The sequence below is a fragment of the Thrips palmi genome, unplaced genomic scaffold (genome assembly GCF_012932325.1).
Source record: "Thrips palmi isolate BJ-2018 unplaced genomic scaffold, TpBJ-2018v1 HiC_scaffold_11, whole genome shotgun sequence".
Lineage (NCBI taxonomy): Eukaryota > Metazoa > Arthropoda > Insecta > Thysanoptera > Thripidae > Thrips > Thrips palmi.
The window spans coordinates 5596835-5617189 of NW_023144622.1; the positions used below are offsets into that span (position 1 = coordinate 5596835).

Genomic DNA, 20355 nt, shown 5'->3' on the forward strand with positions numbered 1-20355 from the left:
GTGACACAACAACAGTGCACCCACAACAAACAGGTCAGCTGATATCTCGGCCAGCGTGTGTTTTCGTGAGCTGAGCTGGCCAGGGCCGCCCGGCCGCCAGGGCGATGGGGTGCTGACGCCCCCTCCCCCTTCCCAGTGGGTCGGCAGCACGTTGTGCATCGCTTTGCCACGCCACTGGAGGAGGGGGGGGGGGCGGTCCGAATGGCCACCGCTGTCTGACTCTGACTAGTTGAGTTGCGAGTCGCTTCTCAATTTCCTCGACTACTGACTCCGGGGAAGGCTGCGGTGGTGGTTATGCCGGCCTTGTTGGGGGCCGGGCCTCGACACAACAAGACTCGGCCCCGGGATCGGGGGTTCGAATACCCGCACACCCTTCCGAGCCGAAAGGCCTCTTAGTCAGGGATTTCTACTGACCACGGAGACCGCTTGCACTTCGGGGTGGGCCAACCTCATGCATTGTTCCCACCAACAAGTCGTAGTAGGAATGTGCTTTCGAAAGTCGGCATCAAGCCTGCAACAATCCTAAAGAATGAAGAGCCAGAGCCAAAAATTGCGTCACGTTGATGCGCGTCAGGCGGCGAGAGCCTCTCTTCAGGTTGACTCCCTATCCATCTCTGTGTGTGTTTGTCTGTGTGTCTGTCTTTCTAAGAGAGTGAGGTCGTTTATGTTGACGTTTATATAGAGAGAGACATATCACAGATCAGCTTCCTGTTAGCCAAGAGAACAGCACACACAAAACATCGTGTTGTCACTCGAGTATACGGCGGGCGGAAATATTTACACTGCTCTCCTTAGTCCCTCTTCTTCTTCCCCTTTCTAAGGAGGCGGAAGAAAAAAAATGGAGGGGGCAGAAAACTGGGAGACGACGGTGTGGAGTGTGGCCCAGAGCAACTACAAGAGCAAAAGCAAGAACAGAACAACGGAAAGGCACCGAACGATGCCTACCGTCTAACCACAATTAACGAGACGAGGCTCACAACAAAGGGGCACTTACCCGGGCACTTACTGTAAATCTGGCTGCCAGCCCACCTGCCCGGCCACCCGGCTGGCTGCACCTGGCTGGCTACACCTGGCTGGCCGGCCGGGAATGTTAATGAGCCTCTCACACCTCTTAAAGTCGCGCGCATACGGTCCAACGCGCATCGGGTTCGCCCGCTCCATCTACCCGTTCGCTGCGGGCGGATACGGCATCGTCAAAAACGCTCATTATTTTTCATGTCTGGTCCTTCCGAAAGGATTCGGACATTTTAGCAGTGATGGGCATGATGGGCGGAGAGCCATTTCCGGGGTAAATGGTATATGCTGAGTGCGTCTTGAAAAGCTTACGTCGGCTTTCAACGCGGCACGAAAAAGTGCTTACACGGAGGCCTAAGCCAACGAAGGTTGGGTGTGCTAAATGTGGGTTATCATAGGACATTTCACCACATTGAATTAACTAAGCCAGAGCTTGTTTCAGGAATGGTTTTTTCTTCCATAATCACCACATAAAAATATGTTTTATAAGTCGATGGAAAAATTAAAAAAACGGACCCTAATTTGACTTGGAGCTGAAACTCCATGCATTGTCATCAAAATGACGTCATTCCCTCTACCTTGCCTCCCTGGGAGCGGCCGGCGTGCCCCTAGCACAGGCGGAGCCAACCGGCAAAAAGGAGCAGTGGCGCGGGCGGCGGTCCAAGAGTCCTAACGCGTCGCTTCCAGTCCGAGAGCCGGGTCGCCCGAATCTGGGGCACGAATAACGTGGCTCTGTCTCTCTCGCGCCCTCGCGATGTGAGTGGGAGGGAGACAGAGCGGCGGCACTGGCCTGCCCTCGGGCTGCCAGCCCGGGGTCGCCCAGCCCGGCCGGCCAGCGACTGGAAAATCCTCGTGCAACACAGCAATGTAAGAAGAAGCCCGCTCCGCTTTCAGTGTCGGGGCTCTTGCCAGTCAACTCGGCAGGGCTCTCTGGGGCGGCCCCGTGGCCCCGTGGCCCTCCGGCGGGGCCCTCCCGGCCCTGCGGTGCGGCCCGCGGCGGCCACGCGACTCTCGACTAAATTAGTCACCGCGCCCTGCAATAGGCTTTATGTTTTTGTTGTTGTTTTTTCTTTGCCCCCTGGCTCCGCCCTCGCCGCTGCCATTTTGGGGGCCTCGACAACTTTTCTGTGGCTGGCATTAGTCATCTCTGCCTCCACCCCCCGAAACCCCCGCCTCTGGGCCGACCCCTCTGCATTCCCCCTCCCCCAATCACCCCCCCCCCCCCACCCCCGCGGTGGGACAAAAGCCTTAATGGAATCGTAATGGTGACATTCCCCTGGGCATTACGCCGGTCACGACGATTAGTTCGCGCTCAATAGATTGGCGCCAACTTTCAAACCCGGACAAACAGCGGTCGCTCCGTCTCGCTCGCACTCGCGGGGCGTCCCGCGGCGGTGCGAGGGAGACGGGGCGACGAAACCCCCCTCTCCGGGACTGCAGGGGCGGTGACGCAGTGGGTGGGACGATTCTTAACGTGGGCTAATCACGATTAATCAGCCTTGTGGTTGCGAGGCGATGGTATCTCCAGCCATGCTCTGGCCGCCCCTCGGGCCCGATCCGATGGAACGCCCGTTACAGTGGCGGAGAGGGACTCTGGCACGAAAATATGTCGCTTTGCGGTCGCGCTCAATTATTTATCTGATCCCGTGCGGACGTCCGTCCGCGCCCTGACCCTGATCAAGGACGATTTGGGTGAGGAAAGGATCGATGCCCCATCAACGCGGCATGAAAAGTCCGTTAGTACCCAACTAGCCAATCAGGGAACGGTCTGAGGGCACGACCACGGTAAAATGGGGTCTAATGTCCGTCTGGACGGACAGACAGGCAGACAGACACGCGTACCACACTGGGAAAATGGGGTAGCGGTTCGTTTTGTGTCGTTGGTGGAGAAGTAACAGCGCCACATCATTGGCCCTAAGCGAGGCGGCATGAAAAATGGAACATCGCCGAGCGACCGAGCTGCGGGGGATTGAAACTAACCCGGCCACGGTTGGCGGGGCACGGCACTGCAAGGCACGGCACTGTAAGGCACGCCGCCGGACTGCACGTCGTGGAAGGAAGGGGTCTTCGCGGCACGGCGGGCTTATTAAAGAAAAAAAAAAGGTCTTGCGCGCGCGAGGAAGCTGGAAATTAAAGCTTCTGAATATTAAAATATATTGCCCGCCTTGCAGAAAAATAAGGTTTATAAAGCGAAATGCGGCAGCGGGATAGAGAGAAGCCGCGAGGAGAAAGGAAAAGGGGAGAAGGGCGCGGCGCTTATTAAAGGAACAGGTAATGCTTATTTGGCGGCGCAGGGCCAGCCGAGCCGCGCCGAGCACAGTGGGCCAGAAGACCGGTGGAGGCGGCCAGAACCCAAGACGCGGTTTGAGCTCCAGAGTCGTTAAATGGGACTCGAACCGTTGGTGTGACCCCGCCAATGGATTGCTCTCCGAACGAGGAATCCTCTGGTGGGGTCACACGTCCGGTTCGAGTCACATTTAGTGACTCTGGAGCTCAGAACGCGAAAAGAGTTGTGGCCGCCTTCTGCCGGTCTTCTGGCCCACTGTGCCGAGCCGAGCCGTGCCGAGCCGGTGCAAAATGCAAACGGGTGGGCTGGCGCGTGATAGCCCTAGTAGCACAGACCCGTCGCTTGACGGTCGCCTTCGACGCGCCGCGGCGACACTCGGGAGTCGCCGCGGCGACAGCCTACCATGGCCCCTCCGGCTAGCGCGCCGCACGTTGCTTGTAAATGGTGACCACGCGTCATCTTGGCGACATCCCTCCCGAACGCTCGGAAACCTCCCGGGTGGAGTTAGCGCGGCGACAGCCCCGTGGCGACTGCCGGCTTGGCGGTGACGCTCCAACACTCTGGTGACTCCGTACTCGAACGCCCGAAAACCTCTTGGGTTGAGTTAGCGCGGCGACAGCGCCGTGGCGACCGGCGACTGGGCGGTGACGCTCCAACACTCTGGCGACTCCGTATTTGAACGCTCGAAAACCTCCCGGGCGTAGTTAGCGCGGCGACAGCGCCGTGGCGACCGCCGACTTGGCGGTGACGCTCCGCTACTCTGGTGACTCCGTACTCGAACGCTCGGAAACCTACCGGGCGGAGTTAGCGCGGCGACAGCGCCGTGGCGACCGCCGACTTGGCGGTGACGGTCCGCCGCTCTGGCGACCCCGTACTCGAACGCACGAAAACTTATCGGAATCAGTTATTGTGGCGTTTGCGCCGCGGCAGTAGCCAACGTGGCAGTAACGCCCAGATACCCAGGCGCCTCTTTTCCAGGGTGCCCGAGATTCTCTCGGACAACGATATTGTGGCGGCAGCGCTCTGGCGGCAGGTGCCCGGGCGGCCACTCGTGGAGATGAAGAATATGCACTGATCGTCGGACGGCTCCCCTCATCGTGTCTTCGTAGGTTCGGGGTAGCGTGCGCGCTCTCGGATCTACAAGACTAGGGTTCAAATCCCGCAGTGTCGAATAAAAACTTGTGTTCTACTACACACGTCACTTGAGACACATTTTTTTTCATGCTAGTATTATGAGCGGTTCGGTAACCTGGCATGATCGCCGAGGCGACTGTCGCCCGGCAAGCGCTGTGGCGGTTGCCGCCGGCGATGCTCGGGCGACAACCCCAGGCGCTAGGCGCAAGGGCGTCCCCATTTGTGCCACTTCGTGTAGCGCTCGGCCGTCGCCGGCGCTAGCGCCACGTTAGCGAGCGTCGCCGCGGCGCCGCGCGGGCGATTGCCGGGCGGCCGGTCTGTGCTACTAGGGAGGCTAATTGTGATGCAGCCAAGGCCCGTGCCGTCGTCGCAGGGATGAGAAGAGCGGCCGAAAAAAGGGGCGGCAGGACGACAAGCAGGACGAGCGCAGCGCACCTGCCGTGTTTCTTTTCATTCCGGAATGGGTATTGTTGTTGCCCTGGGCCGGCCTGCGCTGCCTGGGCTCCCCGCGCCCCGCCAGGAGGATTTAGAAAGCACGTGTTTTGGTTTCTCCTCGTCCCTCTCTCTTTTTTGTGTCTGGCTACGACAACAGTCGCGCCGCGCTGCAGGCGACGACCCCGCGGACTACTACACCTTTCGCATCGCAGCATGAACTCTGCTTTCGTCGCTCTGTCTCCCTCGCACTCTCAGCGGCGCCACGCAGGGCCAGAAGGACAGAGCGATGGAACACCGCTGGCTATGGCTACGCCCTTGTCGACCGATGCCGATCAGTGCCCTGTCTCTCTCGCACTCGTAGGGCGCCGTAGAGAGAGAGAGAGAGAGAGAGAGAGAGAGAGAGGGAGAGAGAGCCCCAGCCGCGGGGCCGCGCTGGGTGGCGCAGTACTACCGGGCTGCTACCCCGACTGCATTGCGTGTCGCTACGATTCTCCCCCTCCCCTCCCCCTCCCCCCCTCCCCTGTCTCTTCCAGCCCATATTCCAGCGCGGTTCGGCACGGAAAGGTGTCGCAACGTGTAATGCACCACTCAAGCCCCCCTCCCCCCTTCCCCATGATCATTATTCCGAATTCCTTGCGTAAGAATTGCGTTTTAAATGGGCCGCCGCGCCACTGTTCGCAGGACGGCCCGGCTCAAGAAAAACCGCCCCCTTTTCGTCACCACCGCTCTTTGCAGCGTTCACCGCCGCCGCGGCTTTTGGCAAAAAAAAGGGAGGGGAAAAAAGAAAAAGCGGTTGTGTTTAGTTAACGGTGCTGGCGTGCCCTGGGCGTGCCCTGGGCCGCTGCATCGCCTCGTGACAAATGGCCCTGATCGTGGCTTTGCGTGCGTCCCGTTCGGATGGATTAATAAAGCGACCTGCCCCAAGCAAAGCCCGAGAAAAGCCCTTTTCTCCATTTTCCCCCTTTTCCGTGCGTTCCCGGAAAAGCGGAAAATGCGGCCTTTCCGGGGAGACGACGACTTGACGTCGGGGTTGCCTCTCGCTTTACCTTCGGGCATTCCCTGCTGCCTGGTTCCCAACAATAATGCTCTGTCTCTCTCGCACCCCCACGGAACGTCCCTGTGCGAGAGAGACGGAAGGCTGCCCCTGTTGCAAGCCAATCAGGGCTCACGGACATTCAAATGGCTTCCCCCTGCTTTACAACCGACCCATCCTCCTCCCGAGCGATTCCTTTTCTGCACGTGCCCGTTCACACACACTCACACACGCACTCTTACACACACACACATGCACGCACGCACACAATCACACGGTCTTTGTGACCTTACGGCCTACGGGACCTGTCCTTATGTCGCCCTACATCCCCGGTGCCCCCTCCCCCAAAGGGGCCGGCTACAGTGTACAGGCCGAAGGGAATCACATTTGGGCCGTCTTGTCTCGGCCTACGGTGCGGCCTGGCTCGGCAGGGCCTCGACGACGAGGAGGATGAGGAGGAGGAGGATCAAGGCGGAATTGCAGAGAAGCGGCCAAATTCGGAAGGAAGTCGCCGCCGATAAATCACTTCATCGCGTCGCCGAAATAAGAACGCAACCAGAAACTTTCTGTGACTGTCAGCCCGTCGGTCCGTTCATGAATAACGAACCAGCCACGCTCTCGCCTCGCTACCCGGGCCTGCACCGCTGCGCCGCGCACCGCCGGGCCCCCACAAAACAGATTCCATAATTAAAGTGTCTCAGGCGAAGCGGATCCCCCTGCCTCGCTCTCCGCGCCCTCAAGTCTCCGTCCGCTAAACTACTCCAGGATGGGTGGCGGGCACGACACCGCGCCGGGCGTACCCAGGGCGTACCCAGGGCGTACCCAGGGCGTACCCCGCAGTGACTTTGGCGGCCGCCCCGCCCCGCCGTGGCCTTGCGCGGAAAAGAGCCCCGTAGCCGAGAAGCCGGAGCCATTTAGTTAGGGCCTTGATGCCGTGCCACCGCGCCCCGCCACCGAGCGCATCTTTGGGAGCGAAAGCTGCCTGTCGGACTGCCATGGACTGCCTGTTGGCGCCCCTACACAATAAACGCGATAAGCAAACTCGATAAAATAAACGTTCGGCCGCCATATCGATGAAGCGCACCTGTTCTGCTCGCTCTGCTCGTCCCCCGAATGGTGCCCCGCGATAACCACACGCGTCACATTCCCATGGTCGGCCAGGCCAAGGTCGCGGGTTCGACACCCCCCGGCGGCGCCGTCTTTTTTCCTTTTTGCCGTGTCGCTGGAAGAGCGTCGGGGGTGCGGCACTACAAGGGCGCCATCTAGCGGGAAAACTACGCGACACCGGAAAGCGCGGCAGAGAGCGGCGACGCCTGCGTCAACCCGCCCCGCCCCGCCCCGCCCACCGGTCCGCCCTCGCGAGCTGTGGCAATAACACGAGTTTTATGGTCCCTAAAATATGCACCTGTGGGAAGTGGGCGCAGCTTGGAGACGGCGCGCATCCAGGACGCGGGGGCCTCGGCGTGAGGGTGGGGCCGCTCGAGTCGGAGGCCCGCTGGCCAGAGAGAGAAGAAGAGAGAAAAGAATGGGAAAGATGGAGGAAGGAAAGGAAGGACGCAAGACAACCCTCCAGTTTCCCGCCGCGCCCGCGAGAGGACTGCTACTTGCGTGTGTCGAATGAAAACAGTCAACACAAGCAGTTCATCCCGGCAATCTACGCAACAAACAGTTTGCAGTGCAGGAGTAATGCAGGGAAAGCAAGACCCCCTATTCGTGGCAGGGTGAATTCTCGTCGCAACTCACTCAATGGCACAAACACCACCACCCGTTCCGTCGTGATAGCGACGCAATACCTGCAACAAACAGACATCGCCAAGTTAGCACTCGTCACTGGCAGCAACGCACTAAACGCATTAAAACAACAAGGAAACGCCAAAAGAAACGAGTCGAGTGTAACAGGGCCTCGTATTTTCCCGTAAGTCTCTCTATTCGCAGCGCGTGGCTGCCAATAACGTTAGTGTCACCGGCATCGTTAGGGGCCCGGCGCGTAATGGACTGCACTTGCCACTCCTTATCGCCAACGCCTTATCCGACCGCGGCACTAATGTCCTCGCGTGTGTGGGTGTGCTTGTTTATTCCTCTTGCGTGTGTGTGTGCGTGTGTGTGTGTCGCGTGCCCCTCTGCTTTACATTAATTTCCCGCCGCGTTGTGGCGGACTACGTATGCAGCACTACATAATGGGTATAAGAAGAAAGTCCGACGCCATTGTTTACTTACTGGTCAAAGAAAAAAATGGTTTTGTGATTTTTTTAGGGTTACATTTTGGGAGTGGCTCTTTTCCCATAAGGCTAGGACCCGGCCCGAAGGATAGAGGTGTTTGGCAGCCTGGCCCTGCTGGGCCTGCGGCTGCCGGGTCTGACCGACTTTGGAAAAATGAATAACACAACATGCCGCCGCGCCGAGTCACCCAAGTCAGTTGTTGTTTCTCAAGCGCTTTGGCCGGGCGGGGCGGGGCGTGCCCGGAAGAGGCGGGGCAAGGCGGCGCTGGATTTTTCTGGTTCCGTTTCCGGCGTGGTGCAGTGGCGGCATAAGCAAGCCAAAGTCCCGAGCGGCCCGACAAGTCCGAGTCCGAGTCGCGCCAGCTGCCCGGACATGCCGCACATTATTGCACAGGGAAGCCGGTGGCGCGGCCACCAAGTACATTTTCGCTATCACAAGACGACCTAAAAGTTTGCAGACTCCACGCAGATGTCCGGACGAAACGGGGAAAACAAATCATTGAAAACGCGAAAACATTATTGCCAATTTTCCGAAACTGCGGAGTCTATTCGAGTGCGGACTGTTCCCCGAAGTGAGCGTGCGTCTGCTCCAGCCGTGGCTCTGCCCGCTCTGCCCTCTCCGGCCGCCCTGCAGACCGGGAGTCGTTCGTCTCTCTCGCACTCGTGGGGGCGTCCCGTATGGGTGCGAGAGAGACAGAGTTTGGGAATCAGTCTGCCGGGCGCTCTGCCGACTCGCATCGAAAACTTGTTGAAACGCATCGCATCGCTGCATCGCTCCGCTGCCGACCCTTCAGTCACTTCAGCAGCCCGGCCAATCCGCGCGCCGGGCGGCCCTCGCTGCAAATAAAGACAAAGTTGCGCTTTTTATCCGCCCTCGTTTTCTCGTTTTCGCGGGGCGAGCGCGCCGGGGAGCGCTACTAGAGCGCACCCGGCGCTGGGAGGCCCGGGGGCTATTTCTCGGAGCGTCTCGCTGTTCAGTGACACCCGAGCGCCATCGCGAAATTCGTGAAATCCAGATTCGTTGTCCATTCCACGTCATTCAAAACATGTCTAGCTGTGGGGGACATTCCGCGCTCTCTCCGCCAGGCGCGAAAACGAATCAACGAAATAAAAAAGTGTCTGACAGCGAGCAGGTGCGAAATAAAATGCGAAGCAGCAGCAACAACAACAACGACGAGCGCCCCATTTGACTGGGCTCTGTAATAAGGGCAGACGGTGTGGTGTAGCGGTGCGTGAAGGGACGCGATGTGAGCCGGGCCACTTATTGGCGGAAGCCTCGTCAATGCCGACACCTGCCCCCCCCCCCCCCCCCCCCCCCCCGCCGGCCACGCCTCGCACCTGGCCTATGCGCCCCCGCGGAGGGGGAGGCCGGCGCACGCTTCACTGCTCTGCAATCCTGTTAGGGATGTTGAGGGGCTAAGGGCTGGAGGGTCGGAGGTGGGCTGCCGATAAGGCCGCGGCACCTAGGCCTGTCTTCGCGACCCCTCCGACCCGTCAACGAGGCGCAGGGGTCGCGCCACTGCACGATGCATTTCGACTTGGAGACTGGGCAGTACAGTCGTGTTGTTGTCTTTGATGGTCACAATGTCGGAGATTATTGTTCTTGGCCTGCTGTACGGTTTCGCAAGCGGAAGGGTAGCTTGGGCCGCGAGACGAGACAGGCTGCAGCTAGCTGTCTCTCTCCGTCTCTCCATGCCTGATGGGCGCGAGCGGGACGGAGCGACGGGCGTCGGAGAGAGCGAGCTGGTGCTGCCCCGACAGAAGCCAAAGGAAACCCTCCCGGAGGGTGATCGCCTTACGGGCCGCTCTGTTATCGCCGCTCCACTGCACGCCTATTAGCAGGCCGACACGGCGACAGCGCGACACGCCGGGGAGGGCCGGGACATGGGCTTCGAGCCGCCTTCAAGCCCATGCACTGCCAAAAAGTGGAAAACGGGAATTAGCGAATGAATTTAGTTGAGCGCAGTGAACCTGCGCGCTGGCCGGAGATGGCAGTCCCCCCGGCGACGACCCCTGGCGGCCCCCGGGGGCGCCGACGGCGTCGTCCGGCAAAGAACCCGGAGGGAAGCCAGAGCGCCACTTCCTGCCTCCCCGCTGCACAAATTACTCGCTGCAGTCTGTCTTTCATTTATGAGAAATTAGTCGACACGTTTTATTGCCCCTCTGCTTCCTTCCGCCCGGTGGGCCGTAGCCGCGCCGTGCTGTGCCGAGCCGTGCCGAGCCGTGCCGTGCCGAGCCGTGCCCGCGACGACGATGGAAATCATCACAAGGTGTAATAATAAAAGCAGCGGGGGAAAAGGAGATGAGACGGCGTGCAAAATAAACATAACAAGAATGAATAAAAAGAGAGACAACGACGACGAGGACTTGGAGAGGGAACGGCCTCCTTCGAAAGCAGTGGCGTGCGCGGCTCGGCGCGGCACGGCCCTCTCGGCCGCCTGAAGTGGCCATTAAACTGACTGTCGCCTCAAGAATTGCCCGCACGCGGTAAGAGAAATCGCGCGGCGCGGAACACTGCCGATCTTTTCCGCGGCACCCTGCTCGCTTGCAGGCAGGGGGCTGGCGCCGTGGCGCCAAATCGGTTTAAAACATTAACACGCCCCCGTTCTCGGCGCCGCCTCGAGGGGGGGGGGAGGGGGGCACGTGGTGTGCTATGGAGATTTTACAGCAACAAAAGGGGGCCGGGAAAGGGACTCGGGGGTCGTTAATAGTTCCAGTTTGTGTCGCTCGGAGCCCCGCAGTCCGAGGCCGCCCGCGCAGGGGGCCGTGCGTACCTCTGCGTATGTGTGTGTGTGCCGGGGCCCCACAGACATTACGGGGAAATGACATGTCACCAGCAACCTCCTGGCGCGCGCGCGGTGTGGGGCACGCGGCACGCTTGGATGGCGGCGGCACGGTCGTAGCGAACACCTTAAGGCGCGAGTGGGTGCAGGGAGCAGCAGGAAGCAGGAAACGTAGGAAACGCGCTCCGGCTCCGGAGAGACGGCTTCGACTGAGTGCGCGGGCGGCTGAATTTTTCAGCCATTTTTCTTCGGTAAGGGAATTATATGGTGTCCGGGCGGCCGTGCCATCCGTCTCCCGGGTCCGGGCCACAGGCCGGGTCTCGGTCTCGGCCTCGGCCGGCAATATCCGATCCGGCCCGGAGATTGAGACCGCTGGGTGGAGAAGAAGGCCCTCGGGACGGACGCACGCGCCGCCCACCACTGCACCACTGCAAGTGTCCCCACGAGCAGGCCTTACTCGTGGGGGAGGCCGGGCAAGCTCGCTCGGGGGCGCCTCGGGTGTAAACGAGTAATTGGAACAAACTGGGCCCGGATTACCCTCCATGATGCACTTCCCCCAACCCGCTCGCTCGCCGAGCTCCGCTGCACCAACAACAGCCTCCTCTCGCTCCTCCTCCACCGCAGCAGTCTCACTCGAGACCGAGGGCTGCTGGATCTGGACCGCCGACTCCCTGCACAGTACAGCCCTGCGGCCAGTCTTTGGCGGGGCGTGGTGCCCCATTCATCACCGTTAGAGTCCCGCCCTCCCCCTCCGAGGCCCCCGCGGAGCCCTTTAGAGGAATGTTGGGGGGGATGAACACGCGGGGGCGTCAGTTCCGAAGAGCCACGCCGTTCGGGAGCGTGGTTGCGACGGCCGAGCGGGCCTGACCGTCGCCCCGAGGATGTTGTCTTTGCCCGCTCGCACTGCTTGCCCCGCTTGCGCCGCCTGCGTGGGCCGCCAGATTCCGGCAAACTAAACGAGCACCGCCCTCCTCGCACGCATTATTGTTTGTGTGCCATCCGAGGAGCGCATAATCCACTTTGCACGCGCACTTTGCACGTGTCTACACCCCCCTCTCTCTCCCCCTCCCGCCCAGGCGGCGTTTACTTGCTTTCCCCTCTTCCCCCCACAATGACGCTGCCCCCACGCCCCTCACTCTGAAGCAGCAGTGGGCCCACTCCGCCAAGTCGAGCCCACTCTCTCGCACCCCCGCTCTGCGCTGGCGGGTGCGACAGAGACGGAGCGCTGCTCAGCCTGCAGCCCCACAAATGCAAGTGAAAAGCAGCGTGACCATATAATCCTTGCTCCCTACAGTTCCCTCCGCTTGCCTCGCATCGCTGTGATGCTCACTCCCCGAAGGTCGACGAGAATTACTGACTGCCGAACAGTAGACTGATTCTCGGAGTCACTCTGCCTCTATGGAGCGTTTCCATGGGTGCGAGAGAGACAGAGCGAAGGACCGACCGCGCAACCACTAAAACCCCTGGACTGTGGTGTTTTCATGGCGAAGTGCGACAGGGCCCTCCACCACCGCCTACCACCACCAAAGCCTCTCTGTGTACAAGCATTTAGACATGCAGGGTGCAATTGGCACACACGAGCGGGCGCGTTCATGCACACACACAGGCACACACATACGCAATCGCTTTAACACCCGTTGCTGTTATTGCAAACACAGTCGATTTGTGGTGAGTCCAAAACTTTCCAAAAATGACGCTTTGCGCTGTAAACAAACGACATCGGAGAAAAACGGACGAGAAAAGTGAAAGCGATGGAAATGGGCATCCATCCACTGGCCATTTCCTGCCCGTTCTTCGCATCCCACTTACGGGGGAAACCCTTTCCGATAAAACAATTACTATCGGTATCGCGAGTTGGAAAGATCGCAAAGCGCGCGCCGCTGGGATTGGTCGGAAATTGAATTCATATCCTGGAGACAGTGTGGCCCGTTAATCCTGGTCGCGGAGGTGGCGCTGCTGGCACGGGGGAAGGAGGGGGCGGGACCTCCGGCTGTGGTGCTGCTGGTGGTGGCGGCGGTAGGCTGCTCAAATGCAAATCCGGTTGCGGAACTTTCCGAATTTCGTTTTCGTTACTGCATGTATGTAATCTTCGGAAAGTGTCGCGAGTGCGACAGGGGGCCACGGGGGAAACGGGACAGAGAGAGGGAAAGTGGTGAGGAGTACAAGCGAGGCGGAGACTGGAGTCTGGCTGCACTGCATGTAGGCCTGCAGGCGCCGAGCGAGCATAGGCGGCAGCGGCGACAGCCCCTTCGTATTCAATCGGCCGGGGATGTTTGCCCATTAGCTGACGTGTCTGTGCAGCGGGCCGGACACACACACGCACACCCACACAAATACACACACAGAGGCGTCTTTCGACCGCCGTGCTGAGGCTAACTGCTAGGTATACGGCCCGGGTAAGAGGCCCTAGGCTGCAATGCAATGCAATCGGCGCTAAAGTAAGTCGCTCTGGCCGGGCAGTAAACCGGTGGCGACGTGGTCGTCGTGCAGCCCCGCCCCGCCCGGTCAAGCGGGCCGTCACGTCGCCCGGCGCCATAACCGGGGCCTTCATTACCGCCCCACAGTGCAGTGCCGCGGCCACGCTCCGCTATTGTAAGCAGTTAGCATAGTCCTTCCTCGTCTTGCCCGACGGCGATAAGTGCATTTCTCCACGCGGATCCCTTGAAATATCGCCCCGGCATGAAATACAGTGCCGCGCGCTGTTATTGCCGTCGGCCAGGCCAGTGTACTCTCTTCTCCCGCTCCCCACTTCGTCCCGCAGGACCCACCCAGCCACCCGGACGGCCGCCCCCGCCTCGCCAGTGGGATAGACCAATGTGTCAAGCGCCGCCTACCGGCCGATTCAAAACCGACGCCAACGTCGCTGCCTCTTCTTTGCACTCATGGGGCGTCCCGAAGGGGTGCGAGGGAGGCAGAGCGACGACGCGTGGTTCGGAATCACACGCAGTGAATCCCGGAGGCCGAGCGGGGGCACCGGCGTCGCGTCCGAGGTCAGGGGTGACGTGTTTGCTCGGGGTGTTCTTCGGCGGACGTGCTGGGGCCGAGTCTCGCATGAGCCGCCCGGAGGACAGTTCGGCGCCACTTGTCCCTTCCGGGCCTTCCGGGAAGCAGAAGGACAAAAAAGGCAAGAAAGCAGCCTTGGAATATAAGAAGGAGAGACGACGTGGCGAGCCGGACGGCTGCTGACCTCCCGATCAGTGCCAAGTTGCAGGAAAAAGAGTTGCAAAGTGCCCGGGGGGAGGAGGATGCGGCAGAAGGTAAGAGTGTCCCTTTCTGCCGAGTGACTGGCGAGACGTATTGCGACGTGAAGAAAGGGGAGGCTTTGTCGCTGGCGGTCTGCAGCCTGGCCCGCAGGCTGCACCGATGTAGCTTGTGGACTCCCTCCCTGGCAGATAGTTCGTCTCTGTCGGGCAAAGAGTGAGAAATCGCCCCTTGACGGTGCGGACATGTGACGCGGTGCGGTGGTGCTGGTGCAGCGTGGCGGGGTGTCTGCAGAGAATATCCGTTGGTGTAAGTCGGTTCGCATGACAGGCCTGGCTAAGACGTTGATTCTTTTTCAAAAGTACGGAGCTTCCCATGAGTCCGACACGAACAGAGTGAATGTCTTCTGCCGCGATCTGAGCAGCTGCATCGCCCACCTCAGCCGGCGGGCAAGCGAACCGCTCAAACTATCAGCAGCGCCCGCGGGCGACTTTGGAATCGACTCTGCTGGCGAGCCTTGGGCTCTCTACTTACTGACGGGGAGTGGGAGTCAAGGATCAGGAACACGCACCTGTAACAAACAGAACGCCAGTTAGCCATGCTGATCTATATTCCGACAGAGAGAATCGCAACGTCGAAGAACAGCTTGACGGCCTAGGAGATGCCGAGTCCAAAGTTGCGGCTGCCCCAGGGCAACTGCCTCAAGTTCATGAGCTGCTGCAGTTGAAGTTAGAGGGCGCTATGCTGGATCAGGTTCCGGGTGAGACTGTGCCAAGGACTGGCAGCCCATGACTCTGGGTCACTCTTACTACTGGTATGGAAGCCCGTGACTCTGGGCCACCCATACTACTGCACGGCAGCCCATAACTCGGGCCACCATACTACTGGTATGGCAGCCCGTGACTCTAAGGCACCCTTACTACTGGTATGGCATCCCGTGACTCTGAGGCACCCTTACTACTGGTATGGCATCCCGTGACTCTGAGGCGCCCTTACTACTGGTATTGTGGCCCTGGACTGCGGGACACCATTTCTACTGGCATTGTGGCCCATGACTCCGTGCCACACTCAATACTACCCCCGGCATGCCTAGGGCCCCACGGCCCCACCGCGGGCGGGGCGTGCGTGTCGTGGCCTTGCTTCCTGTGGTGAGCGGTCCCCCCACCCCCTGGGCTCCACTCGGCCAGCAATATTCAAGCGGCATCGCCCGATGCTGACAAAGCGGCGTGTGGCCGCTATCTGATGGGCAGGCGGCCGAGGGGCAGAGGCGGGCAGGGAGGGACACTGCATGTAGACGCAGCGAGCTTTCATCGCGAGCTCAAAGGCCCGCGGCCTCGCGCTCGTACAAAGGCAGCATCCTGGCAGAGGAGGATGCCGGGGCCCTTGAGGGCTATCGCTGGCAGCATCGACGCCACCTTTCCGCTATCGCAGGGCCTTCGTGACGTGCTGCAGCAAGGGGTGGGTGCTCGAAATTAGGCCAAACTTCGGTGCACTGAAACGTATTTTGCGTATTTCACGGTCCAATCCCATCATCATCATCATCAGCGCTCACCAGAAAAAATAGATAACGAAAAAGGCGCAACGCACGAGGAGTTTGATGACGTTTCGCTACAATGTTGCTGCGCGATGAAATGACCCCGTCGCCCCGCGCGAGGCTAACCGCGCTGCAGCGCGAGGCCGCGGACGCCGCGGATCAACAAGTTCACTTTGGAGCGGTGCCGAGTGGCGCATTAAACATGCACGCGCAAAACGGACAGCCGACATGAAAGGGAGTCGCGGATCGCGCGCCACCAATTGCATGTCAAAGTTTTTATTGCCTGGAACGACGGTGAGTGGCTGCGGTCAATTGTGGTCATTTTATCAGCAGAATTTGACAAGTAAGGCTTTTCATTTTTCTAAATGCAGTGCTGCATGTTTTTTAGTGTTTCCATCCGTTTTTCTCTTTTATCCTGAAACTCTGCAGAGGCGTTTTCGGCAGGAAGAATGTCTGATCCGTGCAGACTTGTGTGGGTAAAAACCAGTGCTGTCACTTGCTGGATAGCGTCAGCCAATAGGTTTCCGGCGGGACGTCGGCGACGCTTTTTCCTTCTCGTGCCGTACACTGTGATGTCGAGACGCTGCAAGGCCGGTCCCGGTCCGGGGCTGCTGCAGCAGCGAGCCAGGCGCGGCCCCCGCGTCTCAAAGGAGGGGCTGCGTGCAGCGTCTTATACGCTTGGCGACAGCATTGCAAAGCGACAAGTAGGGGGGAGGGGAGAAGTGGGGGCCGACGCCGCCTCCAAGAGAGGGCCCCTGCGCCACACCCCACCACGCCACACCCCGCCGTTCCGCGAATGCATACAAAAGCGGGATGAGTCCCTGAGCGCCACAAGGCCTAGTGTGGCAGGGCACTGCCGACAACCGCGTAACTGCGCAGCCTTCCTAGCGCAGTTACGCGCTTCTTGGCGGGGCGGGGAAGTGAGCGCCCGGGGAGGGGGCGGGGAGGGGCAGGGAGTGCCTTGCCGCAATTCCCGTACAGCCAGCCGCACTGTGAGAAATGTAGGCAGCCGTAATCGGCCGAGTGCAGGAGTAGCTGAGCCTTTCCGGGATTCACCCGGGGGAAGTTGAAATTTAGGCCCGGCCTGATACAGTTCACTCCCGACGGTCAAAATAGTTAACCACGCCGGTGAAATAACTACATAAAATGTGAATTTTTTTCTTAGTCAGGCAGATCAGCTGCACTCAGGATGTGTGTAGCCACAGGTTCATGGAGGACAACACCAACTTCAGAATTATTGCCGCGCTCCAAAACTGCAGGGCCGAGTTGACGTCTAGAACGGCCCCCTTGAATCCACGGGCAACATGATGAATTCGGAGCGGAACAACACAACTTTTCGGCAGCACTCTCCATCTTACGGTGGCGTAGTATGCATGAAGACGGCGGTCACAACAACAACTTGTTGTGTTGTGTAAATCTACGGGGCGGCAGAACAGAAAGTTTCTGCCGGAACGGCGGACGACGACAAAATACACACACATGCACGCACACACAGGCAATGCGTGGAAGTGCATGTCGAAGGTGCTCCGGGACGGCTTGGTCCAGCCCATGCTGGAATCATGCAACTGATTACTTGAAGGAGCCAGGCTGCTGGGCGGCTCACTAGCAGCCGACCCCCTCTCCCTCCACTTTTTTCCCCGTTCCAGTCGAGTCGTTATGTTCCGCCCTGGGGACACTCGTCAAGAAGGCAGGGGTCCGCACGAGACTACTATATCTCGTTACACAGCTCGTTAACGGTCCGAGACGAACCCGGCCGATTTCGGTGCTCCCCCTCACCCTCCCTCCGCCGGGCCGGCCCACTGCTTTAGGGTGGATCGCAGCGAACGCGACAAATTATTACGCCCAGATTCGCAATGTTTTCCGCCAAATTGGAAATTAAATTAAATTCAGGAGATTCCGGCGATAAGCCGTGGCGTGGTGCCGCCGAGGCGTGCTGGGGCGTCGCCCTGCCGGCGCCCTGGCTCCCACCCCTTCTTCTTCTAGGTCCTTTCACCCTTCGCGAGGGTTTGTCAGCCCGTTTGTCCGTCCTCCTTTGTGCCGCCTGCACGTCACCCGCCACCTTGTCTGCCCTCACACACACACACACACACACACACACACACACACACACACACACACACACACACACACACAGTATGACGACCGAAGGCGTTATCCTGTCGGAAGGAAATACGGTTATTGGCCGGGTTCGAGCAAGCTGTTGATACTGGTGCGGGATGTTCCCCGCTTCCCTTTTGAGGGCTGCTAAGCCGCTGCCTTTCCCTTCCAGATCCAGCGCCTGCCTCCAGCGCCCTCCACTTTCACCGACTTCCTGTTACGCCCCTGCTGGAGTACTGCGGCTTACGTCAACCAAGGATTTCGTTTTGTTTCTGCGAGTATTAGTATCGGATACTTTTTTTCCGGTGGTGGTATTTTATCATTTTTGTGTAGTTTTTTTAAAAAGATATCTGAATGGCGATGGTCCTCTGCTCGCTAGCTGCATGCCACCGCGGGGCGTGTGCGGCGCGCTGCGCGCCGCCATCAAGAAAGTCGAGATGTGCCGATCTCGCGGCTTTGCCGCTTTGAGTTATGATAACGACGGCGCGGAAGGGGCAGAAACCAGGGCGCCGCCGCTACGCCGTCGCGGTGTCTTAACAGCCACTCGGCTTTGTGATCCAACGCGTTATCGCGGCCTCGGCTTCGCGGTTCTACGGCTCCGCGGCGCCCCTGAGTGTCCCGCCGGCCAATGATCGGAATAAACATCGCAATCCACACTTTTCCGCAACTGCCTCGGCCTCGGCCGCGCAAACGGCGCCGAAGACCCGCATGCAAGAGCGGCCCATAAAGAAGATGATGCCGTACTCCAGGTCAGGGCGGGTTGCGGCGGTGCGGCGTGGCGGTCCGCCCCTCCACGCCATCCCCACCTCGAAGGCGATCTCGTCGCGGGAAAGATGATGGAGGCCGTTACCGAATAATTTATAACGGAACGTCAGTCCGGGAAGGCTGCACGACACCTCGTGGCTAACACACACACACACAACGAGGCCCTACGCGATCATCGCATACAATCTCTCACACACGCACCTAAACACAGGGGCACACACAGAGACACCCATTTCTACACACATGGCCGATCATACAAGCTGGTGGCACGTATATATATTCACACACACGCGCACACACACAGACGCGCGCTAACGATAGTCAGTACAGTGTCATCCAAAGGCCGCGTGGCGCCGCCATCAGCGTTGACATCTCCCCCGCACACACTCCGGGCCGCGTCGCCGCGCGTCTCGGCGTCCCCGATCTATTTCGGATAAAAGACGCGACCTGTTTGACGACGGCGAGATCGCTGTCGGGGACAAAGAGCGGGCGGGGGCAGCAATCAGAACGCCGGGGGCGCGGCCCCGGGGGTGACGCGACGAGGACGCAGTTACAGTTCCGGCGAGCACCCTGACGACGACGCACGCCGCTACATTTTGCACTTTTGCAGCGCCGCAGAATCCGATGCACCATTAAAAGTTCCAAGTGTCCCCACTCGGCCAAGTTCGGCGCGCGCGTCGCCCGACTGGGGGATCGGGGCCATCACGCCTTATAGACTGTGGTGGCAGCTGCGAAGCACACAGAGCGGGTGGAGCCCTCCAGAACGACGACCATCTCCACCGCGGGGCGGCACAGCGCCTGACGAGCCGAGGGCACAGCGGCGCGGCCTCGGCGAATCCGTTGCGAGAAAATTATCATCCTGCATCGGACATGCGTGGGGTGTCCCCGGGACACTGGGTGCCGACCCGGCCCGGGTAAGCCGGCTGGGCCCGGGTCTCATTACAGTGGAGGGGGCCGTAGCCGCCCCATAGAGCCCAGCGCCAGCCCAGCGCCAGCCCTACCAGGGGGCGCGCGAAAAGGGTCGGAGAGGAAAGAGCGGAGGGCCGGAGGGGCCGGAGGGGTCGCCCTACCCTTATCAACGCATTAACAAATCCAGCACGCATCGCCCGGCACGCGGGCCTCGCGGCGGAGCGAGCCAGAGAGAGAAAGACAGTCCGAGGGAATGAATTCCTCATTCCGGGCGGCGAAATGGCGGTCCGTTTCCGCCAGTGTGGGAAACAGTGCGCACTTGGATCACGTTGTCGGCGACGCGGGGCGCGGGGCGGCGTGTACTCCAAGTGGCACCAAGTGGCACGCAGGTAGCGACGGCCTGGCCTGCAGGGCTCCGAGTCAGTCGAGTGGGCCGAGTCCATCGACTTGGAAAGCAGGCGGGGTCGAGAGGTCAGGCTCGTTGGCGGCCCGGCCAGCCTGCCCGGACTGCCCGGCAAGCCTCATCAGCTGGCTGTAATGGATGTCGGAAATTAGGAGCTGGACCCCGAGCTGGCCGGACCGTCGCTGGCTCGCGTCCGGTCGCCACTGTGATTGGACGGCCCGCACCGCCTAGCAACGAGCCCGGCGAACACCAGCGCCACTTTTAATGCAATCCACTCGGTCGTCTTTTGTGAGAGGAAGCGGTCTCTGGAACCTGCAGAACCCCAGAGTGATTCTGTGCGACGCACTATTGCCATTGGAGCACGTAGTACAGCTTCGATATTCCAGCCTTCAAAATTACCTCATTATTTACATTTACATTTACATTTACATTTACATTTACATTTACATTTACATTTACATTTACATTTACATTTACATTTACATTTACATTTTTTTAAAAAAACTTTAGAGCATTGTGACGACGCGTCTTGCGAGATACT

General features: G+C 59.8%; 1 protein-coding gene across 2 annotated transcripts in view; it reads right to left on the reverse strand.

Annotated features, from left to right (window-relative positions):
- The window catches only part of LOC117639654 (RNA pseudouridylate synthase domain-containing protein 2-like), a 161581-nt gene that overhangs the window by 32589 nt on the left and 108637 nt on the right, over positions 1 to 20355 (reverse strand). The window lies entirely within an intron of this gene.